Genomic DNA, 10,196 nt, shown 5'->3' on the forward strand with positions numbered 1-10,196 from the left:
TCAATAATCTATACAATGCAGTACAATAATTGTTGTTTTTCTTATTTTAGATTTTTGAGAAGTGGCAGTAAAATATATGGACTGAAAACAAAATAACATAAGAGCTGTGAGTTGAGTTTTATTCAGGGTCTTAGAGGACCATAGAGTCCAGGGGACTGCCTCTCAGCTCTGAGGAAGTAAGTAGGGAGAGCAGCCAATATACATGTGATTTTGTACAGGGAATACATACAGTCAAACACACAGTTCAGCAAGACTATTGCTTAGCCAGGAGGAACAGGTATCTCAGTTAATGAACTTAGTGATTTTCTTCCCCATGTAAGGGAAGATGCAAGAATTTGGTTTCATAAAAATTCTTCCTGAGATAGGCCTGTTTTTGCAAAGCACAGAGTGTCTCATCCTGTTCTTCATCCTTAATTCTTTTCAGGGTGTACTGTGGGTCATTGACAACAGTGGCTATTTACTTACAGACCTGGACTGGGGGCAAAGCTCTTTGGTTTATGAGTGCTTAAACCTTTTAAAATAACTTTAAGATTTTACAGAATGTATTGTCAGTCGTTTCCAAAAAGTGGTATCAGTTTGCTATGTGACCAGCCATGGATGTGAGGAGGAGAGATGAAGAGATTTGGAAAGTTTGGGTTGTGGCCAAATCCATTTTTTGAGTATCCTAGCATCATCGTAACATTGCTAGGTTTATTAGTAAGCTAACTCATTTAAGGTTTTAATATTTACTGTCAGTTTTTTCCCAACTACAGCATTTTACAATCAGAAAAAAATACATGCTTATAGCAGATAATTTGAAAATACAGAAATGTATTAAAAACAAATCAGTAATTTGACTACTCATCAATAAGGACTGAAATCACTAAGATAATTGATAAATTTATTTCCAGTTGTTATTTTTTTTTTAGCAAGTTCTGGTGCGAATGTTAAAAAAAAAGAATTAGAATCATAGTGCATATGAAGTTTATGCTCCTCTTTTAGGTATTCCAATAAACTATAAAATTAAATTATTCTTAGCAAGAAAAGAAAGTACAGCAACAGTTCATTCTGATCCATTCCCAATCACACTTCCACCTCCATTCCCACATTCAATGCTGGCTACGAGGAGCTGTTTGAGAAACTTTGTGGTGGTAATATGCATCATTATATTCAGGCTTTAAATTCAGCTCCCATCTTTTCTCTGCAGAGACACACAGACTCTTAGTTAGACTCTTGAGATTTTTCCCATGCTACGGAAGCAGTGCTATAGAATAGCTAAAAGTCAGAGTTCCTGCTGTGGCTCAGTGGTAACAAACCCAACTAGTATCCAGGAGGATGTGGGTTCAATCCCCGGTCTCACTCAGTGGATTAAGGATCAGTGGATTAAGGATCCAGCGTTTCTGTGTAGGTCACAGTCGTGGGTCCTGCATTGCTGTGGCTACGGCGTAGGCCAGCAGCTGTAACTGATTCAACCCCTAGCCTGGGAACTTCAATGTGCTATGGGTGCAGCTCTAAAAAGCAAAAATAAATAAACAAATAAATAAATAAATAAATACTATAGCTGAATGGTATTCAATCCTGTTGCCACAAATACCAATGTTTTCTTTGACAGTAATAGGCATTTTTTACACATCGATGTGGTTTCTAATACTCTTCTATACGTAACGACTAACATCTTTATATACAAATATTTGCATCTCCTATTTTCTCTGCCTAGGTTCTTGAAAGTGGAATTTCTAGGCAAAAGAATATGAGCATATTTAAGACTAAATAAATAGATTTACCCTCCCAACAGCAATTGATCAAAGTCCTAGGCTCTCAGCATCCTTCCAGCCTTAAATACTATAACATCTAATAATTTTTTCTTTGTGTTTTGTGAATTGACTCCTCATATCCTTTTCTCATTCATCTATTGGAGAACTGAAGATTTTTGTTTTGGTTTTGAAGAGGTTCTTATAATTTAAAAATATGAAAATAGGCATTTTTGAAATATTTATTTCATACTTGACCTTTTTTCTTATCATTTTTGATATGTAGAAATATGTAGTTTTATGCAATCAAATATATGCATGTTTTACTTTATGTCATTTTTTTCCTGGTACTTTTATACTTAGGACCATTGAGACAGCTGCTTCCATCATTCTATGTAGTGCACACATACTGCATACTCTGGTTTATTTCTGGGTTTTCTATTTGATTCTATGAAATTATTATCTGTTCTGTTTCTCTTATTACTTCATCTGTTTTCTCTAATTTTATTGTTCTTTTTCCCTTTTTTAAGGTTAAAGTCTTTTTTTTTTTTTTGTCTTTTTGGCATTTCTCGGGCCGCTCTCGCGGCATATGGAGGTTCCCAGGCTAGGGGTCTAATCTGAGGTGTAGCTGCCGGCCTACGCCAGAGCCATAGCAACGCAGGATCCGAGCTGCGTCTGCAACCTACACCACAGCTCACGGCAACGCCGGATCCTTAACCCACTGAGCAAGGGCAGGGATCGAACCCGCAACCTCATGGTTCCTAGTCGGATTCGTTAACCACTGCGCCACGACGGGAACTCCAGGTTAAAGTCTTAATTTTTTTTTTCCCTTCTTCACAGATGCAATGATAGCTAAGGCTGTAAATTTGCCTTAGCCTACTTTAGTTTCATTTCACGAATTACATATTATCATTTTGCTATTTTACTTACTAGCCTAAAGTTGTGGTTATATATATATTTTTTTCATTGATCTAATAGGTTTTTAATGAGTGAACTTTTAAATTTACAAGTAGTTAATGTATTTATTTTCTTGCTTAAACTTTTGTTATTATTGTCTTGGTTTTATTTCATTTTCTTGTTTAAACTTTTGTTATTATTGTCTTGGTTTTATTTCATTGTAGTCAAAGAAGACTTTGACTACTTTTATTTCTACTTTTATTTATTTCTATTATTGCCTTTGTTTTATTTCATTGTAGTCAAAGAAGAAATAATATATTATATCTACTTTTGTAGGCCGTATTGAATAATTCTGTGTTACATGATATGTTTACTTGGGGTAAATTTTTTGTAAGGTTGAACTCTACCTATTTTCTACATTAAATTTATGACAGCTGTTGTTCTTGAGAGGGTAGGAAATAATAAGTTTGAAAGTTGGAAACACCAAAAGGTAATTTATCCAGAGAAAACCACGACTTGCAAAGACACATCTACTCCAATGTTCATTGTAGCACTATTTACAATAGCCAAGACATGGAAACAACCTAAATGTCCATCAACAGAGGAGTGGATCAAGAAGATGTGGTACATATACACAATGGAATATTACTCAACATTAAAAAGAACGAAATACCGGCATTTTTAGCAACATGGATGGACCTAGAAATTTCATGCTCAGTGAAGTCAGCCATACAATGAGACACCAACATCAAATGCTTTCACTGACATGTGGAATCTGAAAAAAGGACAGACTGAACTTCTTTGCAGAACAGATGCTGACTCACAGACATTGAAAAACTTATGGTTTCCAGAGGAGACAATTTGGGGGGTGGAGGGATGTGCTTGGGTTGTTGGATAGAAATCCTGTGAAATCAGATTGTTATGATCATTATACAACTACAGATGTGATAATTTCACTTGAGTAATAAAAAAATATATAAATTTTTAAAAAGGTAATTTAATTTTATCTTATCTGTTATTATTTGTTATAGGCTGAATATTTCCCAGAACTCATTATGTTGAAATCCTTGTATCACCCCAATGTGATGCTATTAAAAGATGCGGCCTTTGGGAGATATTAAGACATGAGTATGGAGCCCTCATGAAGAGATTAGTGCCCTTATGAGTGATACCCCCAAGAGCTCTCTAGCTCTTTTCTGCCAAGTGAAGATAACCATCTCTGAATAAGGAAATGGGCCTGGCTTTCACCATCTTCTGGTATCTTAATCTGTGCCTTGATCTATGAGTCACCAGCCTCCAGAATAGTGAGAAATATGTTTGATGTTTATGCCAAGCAGTCTATGGTATTTTGCTATATTAGCCTAAACAAACTAAAACATAAACAAAAGATTTAAATATATTAACATAATACAATTGTCAATTACTCTTCATAAGAAATAGATGTTTATTATATTACTCTCATTACTTTTCTGCATTTTAAAATATTCCTCAAAATAAAAAATAAATTTTGGTAAGGTACAAAATTGTATTTATCTAAAAAATGAATTTAACTGAATTATTATTTAAAATTTTTAACAGTATTTTGCAAACAATTAAGGTTTTCATCTATAGGGAAATTATCACCATGGAATTGTTCTTTATATTGTTTTATTTTTCTTCAAAGCACACATACCATCTAATGTATTTACATATGTTTGTGTATGCATGTGGTTTTACATTTATTATTTGTATTTTTCAGGCTAGAATATCAGCTTCTTGAAAGATAGACTGTTGATCCATGTCTAGATCTCTATGGACTAGAACAGAGCTATTAAATATCAATATTCTATGAGACACAAACGTGAAGACATGTATAATTTAAAATTTTCTAATAGCCACAATAAAAAAAGTAAAAAGAAAGAGGTGAAATTAATTTTGACAGTATCTTTTATTTATCCAAATGTATCTAAAGGGTGAAGAGGAGCATAATCTATCACCCAGTGGTTGCATTCCTTTATACTCATGTTAACGCATGCACAAGATGTCAAGAACTATGTTGGGAGTTCCCGTCATGGCTCAGTGGAGATGAATCTGACTAGTATCCATGAGGACACAGGTTTGATCTCTGGCCTTGCTCAGTGGGCTAAGGATCCAGCATTGCCATGAGCTGTGGAGTAGGTTGAAATGTGGCTTGGATCTGGTGTTGCTGTGGCTGTGGTGTAGGCCAGGGGTTACAGATCATTTAGAGTTGGAGTTTCCTGGTGGCCTAGCACTTAAGAACTCAATGTTGTCACTGCTATGGCTTGGTGGGGGGGGGGTTACTGCTGTGGCTTGGGTTTAATTTCTAGCCTGAGAACTTCCATATACCATAGGCACAGCCAAACAAACAAACAAACAAACAAAAAGGATGGTAGCATTATTTAGAAAAGTCAAAAATTAGAAATAATCCAGATATTAACTATGAAAAGGTATGTGCATTTGTTTATTTTTCTTTTTATTTTCATTACTCTAGGAGGTGGATCTGAGAAGATACTGCTGCAGTTTATGTCAGAGAGTATTTGGCCTGTTTTCCTCTAAGAGTTTTATAGTATCTAGTCTTACATTTAGGTCTTTAATCCACTTTGAGTTTATTTTTGTGTGTGGTGTTAGAGAGTGTTCTAATTTCATTTTTTTTGCATGTAGCTGTCCAGTTTTCCCAGTACCCTTATTGAAGAGACTGTATTTTCTCTATTATATATTCTTGCCTCCTTTTTCATATATTAGTTGACCATAGGTGCATGGGTTTATGTCTTAACTTTCTATCCTATTTCATTGATCTATATTCCTTTTTTTTTTGTCTTTTTACTTTTTTTTCTAGGGCCACTCCAGTGGCATATGCAGGCTCCCAGGCTAGGGGTCTAACTGGAACCGTAGCCACCGGCCTATGCCAGAGCCACAAAAACACGGGATCCAAGCTGCGTCTTTGACCTACACCACAGCTCACGGCAACGCCAGATCCTTAACCCATTGACCAAGGCCAGGGATCGAACTTGCAACCTCATGGTTCCTAGTCAGATTCGTCAACCACTGAGCGTCGGTGGGAACTCTATATTTCTGTTTTTGTACTAGTACCACACTGTTTTGATGACATAGCTTAGTAGAACTGTCTGAAGTCAGGGAGCTTGATTCCTCCAGCTCCACTTTTTCTTTCTCAGGATGGCTTTGGCTCTTTGGGATCTTTTGTGTTTCCATACAAATTTAAAAATTTTTTGTTCTAGTTCCGTGAAAAATGCCATTGGTAATTTGATAGGGATTGCATTGAAATGGCTTAAGAGTTTTCGCACAGCAAAGGAAGTCATGAATAAAATGAAAAGACAGCCCACAGAATGAGAGAATATATTTGCAATTGAAGCAACTGACAAGGGATTAATCTCCAAAATATGCAAACACCTCCTGCAGCTCAATATATTAAAAAAAAAATCAAATGGGCAGAAGATCTAAATAGACATTTATCCAAAGAAGACATACAGATGGCCAAAAAACACATGAAAATATGCTCAACGTCATTACTTATTAGATAAATGCAAATCAGATCTACTATGGGGTACTAACTTACACCAGCCAGAATGGCCATCATCAAAATGTCTAGAACAAACAAATGCTGGAGAAGTTTCAGAGAAAAGAGACCCCATTACATGTTGGTGGGAATGTAAATTGTTAACAACCTTTATGGAAAACAGTATGGAGGTTCCTCAAAAAACTAAAAATAGAACTACCATATGACCCAGCAATCCTACTCCTGGGCATTTGTCTGGAGAACACCATAATTAAAAAGACACATGTGGGAGTTCCTGTTGTGGCTCAGCAGTTAATGAACCTGACTAGTATCCATGAGGATGTGGGTTCAATCCCTGGCCTCTCTCAGTGGGGTTGAAGATCCGGCATTGCCATAAGGTGTGGTGTAGGTCACAGATATGGCTCAGGTCCTTTGTTGCTGTGGCTCAGGTGTAGGCCAGCGACTGCAGCTCCGATTGGACCCCTGGCCTGGGAACCTTCATATGCTGTGCGTACAGCCCTAAAAAGACCAAAAAAAAAAAAAAAAAGAGAGAGAGAGACGCATGTATCCCAATGTTCATTGCAGTGCTATTTAGAATAGCCAAGACATGAAAGCAAGCTGAATGTCCATTGACAGAGGAATAGATAATGAAGATATGATACCTACATACAATGGAATATTACTCAGCCATAAAAAATAAAATAATGCCATTTGCAGCAAGATGAATGGACCTAGAAATTACCATGCTAAAGGAAGTTAGTCAGATAGTGAAAGAAAAATACCATGTGATATTACTTATGCATGTGAAATCTAAAAGAAGGTTACCAATGAACTTATTTGCAAAACAGAACAGACTCACAGACTTTGAGAAACTTATGGTTACCAAAGGGGACAGCTGAGGGGTGGGGAGAGGATGGACTGAGGGGTTGGGATTAGCATATGCACGCTGAGGTATATGGAATGATTGACCAATGGGGGACTTCTCTAAAGCACAGAGAACTCTACCCAATATTCTGTGAATATCTATGTGAAAAAAGAATCCAAAAGAGAATGGATGTGTGTACCTTTATAACCGAATCACTTTTGTTGTACAGCAGAAATTAACACAATCTTGTAAATCAACTGTACTTCGATAAAAATTAAAAAAATTTGTGTAAACTGTGGTATAGACATACCATGTACTAGTATGCAAAACTGTGAATGAACGAACTGCAGATACACACGAGGAAATGGATGAATTTCACAAATAGAGTGTTGTGTAAAAGGAGGGAAAGGGAAGGGGAAAAATGCATGCAGTGTAATTCCATTCACATAAAGGGTAACAACAGGCATACATAATCTATTTTGTTTAAGAATACATATTAACATGTTAACCATAAAGCAAAATTAAGAAGTTATTACCCAAATTTATGGTTACCAAAGGGAAAATGTGTGGGGGAGGAAAAATTAGGAGTTTGAGATTAACAGATACATAGTAATATACATAAAGTAGATGACAAGGACCTACTGTATAGCACAGGGAACTCTGGTCAACTTTCTGTAATAACATATCTGGGGAAAGACTCTGACGAAGAATGGATGTATGTCTGTGTAAACCTGAATCACTTGGTTGTGTACCTGAAACTAACATGACATTGCAAATCCACTTGCTTCAACGTCAAATAAAAATTAAATAAAATACAAAAACCAACAAAAAGGAAGAAATATATCGTTATTACCATAAGTGCTGGGATAATGGTTACTTTTAGGGAGGCAGGAGGGAGTGGTGACCAGAAAGGGGAACGTGTGTGATGTGTTGGCAGATTTCACTTCTCTAGCTGGTGGATGTTCCCTTTATAATGACTCAAAAAGCAGTACATTTATACCTTATGTAACTTTCTGTCATATCCTTCCCATGTCACAAGAATCTGAGCACTGAGTAATTATGCAAAATTCCCAGTGGTAATATAGCTTTAAATATTATAGCATGCTTTTTTGTACAAAATATTAGATTGTACCAATATGAATACCAATTTTGCTGGGAGTAAAACACCATGGCACAATGTGTTCTTATCAAATAAAGGAATTTATGAAGCAGAAATGTATTTGAGTTTAATGATGGTTCATGTACAATTTTACTTACTTAAGCTGTGATGGCCTGCTAATTAAGTGGAAATCCGATTTTCAGAGGACGTTCCCTGGTGGTGAGATGGTTAGGACTTGACACTTTCACTGCTGAGGCCCAGGCTCAGCCCCTGGTCTGAGAACTGAGATCCCACTTCAAGCTGTTACACACTGTGCCCCCGCCCCACCCCTCCAAAAAAAAGAAAGAAAAAGGAAAAAGAAATCTGATTGTCAGAGTTTGCAAATTTTTTTACTAAGAATGACAAATAAATTCAGTTTTTTGTGATAAACCTATGCTGAATCCAAAACAAAAGACCTCATCAGAGCAGTGCATGCTTTTCTTTTTGCTTTCCTGCAATAATCAAACTTGTAGAAACAGCCTGAACTTATTTCACTTACTCTGTAAATCAAGATAAATGTCTTATAATAGTATTGCATATTTTGTAAATGATTCTGCCAATATTTGGTTATTCTTTTTCAAAGTAAGCTGAATATCTTTAACTGAAATAGTTTATAGAGTTGGATTACTGAAAAATACTTCAGCTTTTGAAATCCTTAGAAAATTACAATTAAAAAGAAAAAAGCAAAGATTATAGGAGTTCCCATTGTGGTCCAGTGGGTTAAGAACCCAACATAGTGTCCATGAGGATATAGGTTTGATCCCTGGCTTGGCTCAGTGGCTTAAGGATCTGGCGTTACTGCAAGTTGCAGTTTAAGTTGCAGATGCAGCTCGGAAATGGCCTTGCTGTGGCTACGGTGTAGGGCTGTAGCTGCAGCTCTGATTCAAACCCTAGCCCAGGAACTTCCATATTCTGCAGGTGTGGCCCTAAAAAAATATATATATATATTACAAAAAAGAATACATTGAAATTTATCCCTACAAAGCAAAGAATGAAATAAACATAAGTAATAAGAGAGACTAGAGATGATAATTTTGCATATTTTAAAACACAAATTTATGTTTATACTCTTTAGTGTGTGCATGCACATGCACACACTTATGTAAAGAGAACGACTTTCCTAGTGTTATCTATATTTGAATTTCCCTATAGGCAGCAATCCTGATGGAAGTAACTTATTAAATTCTCATATTGAAATTTTGAAATCTATTTTCTTATAGTAGATTCTCAATTATTTGTTTTTACTTTTTTGGGGGGGTCTTTTTAGGGCTGCAGTTGCAGCACATGGAGATTCCCAGGCTAGAGTCAAATCGGAGCTACAGCTGACGACCTACACCACAGCTCACGGCCATGCTGGATCCGTAACCCACTGAGCGAGGCCTGGGATTGAACCTGCGTCCTCATGGATGCCAGTCAGATTCATTTCCATTGAGCCACGATGGGAACTCCTGTGTTTACTTTTTAAACTCTCATCTAAGATGGAGTCCTTATTCGTTTCAACAGCATCACAAAGTGAGAGGTGAGAAGGTTTGGAGCCTCACCTCCTATCGTCTAGGCTCACCATTTCACTCCGGGCATTGTGGGTGTAACCTGGTGGCATCTCCTTTCCTCTACATCAAATACTTTTCCCTGCTCCTTATTCCCAGACTTCTCTGGGGCTGATATGTAAAATGCCCGAGAGTATCCAGTCCGCCCTTCTGAAGCTTATTAAACCTGAGAGTGGGAGGAATAAACACCTACTGGTGCAGCCCTTGACCGGTTTTGCAATGGGGCTAGTGGGGAAGCGTGCCTGATTCTGAATCTTAGGTGGACCATTCAAAATGTATTGCACGAGGCTTCTTAGAGGAATTGAGCCCAGCTATTTCCTGCAAAATCCTATCGCTTAGGAGTATATCCTAGGATTCAGTGTTCTTCCTCTCCTTCTTTCTGTAGTTTTCCACTTCTCTCTCTCTCTTTTTTTTTTTTGGAGTAATTTCTTAAACTATTTACAAGCTTTTGTTTTCAGCTCTGCTTTTGCGGAGGACCCAGGTTGAAACAAATTGAAATATATTG

The sequence above is a fragment of the Phacochoerus africanus genome, chromosome 11 (genome assembly GCF_016906955.1).
Source record: "Phacochoerus africanus isolate WHEZ1 chromosome 11, ROS_Pafr_v1, whole genome shotgun sequence".
In the NCBI taxonomy this organism is placed as follows: Eukaryota; Metazoa; Chordata; class Mammalia; order Artiodactyla; family Suidae; genus Phacochoerus; species Phacochoerus africanus.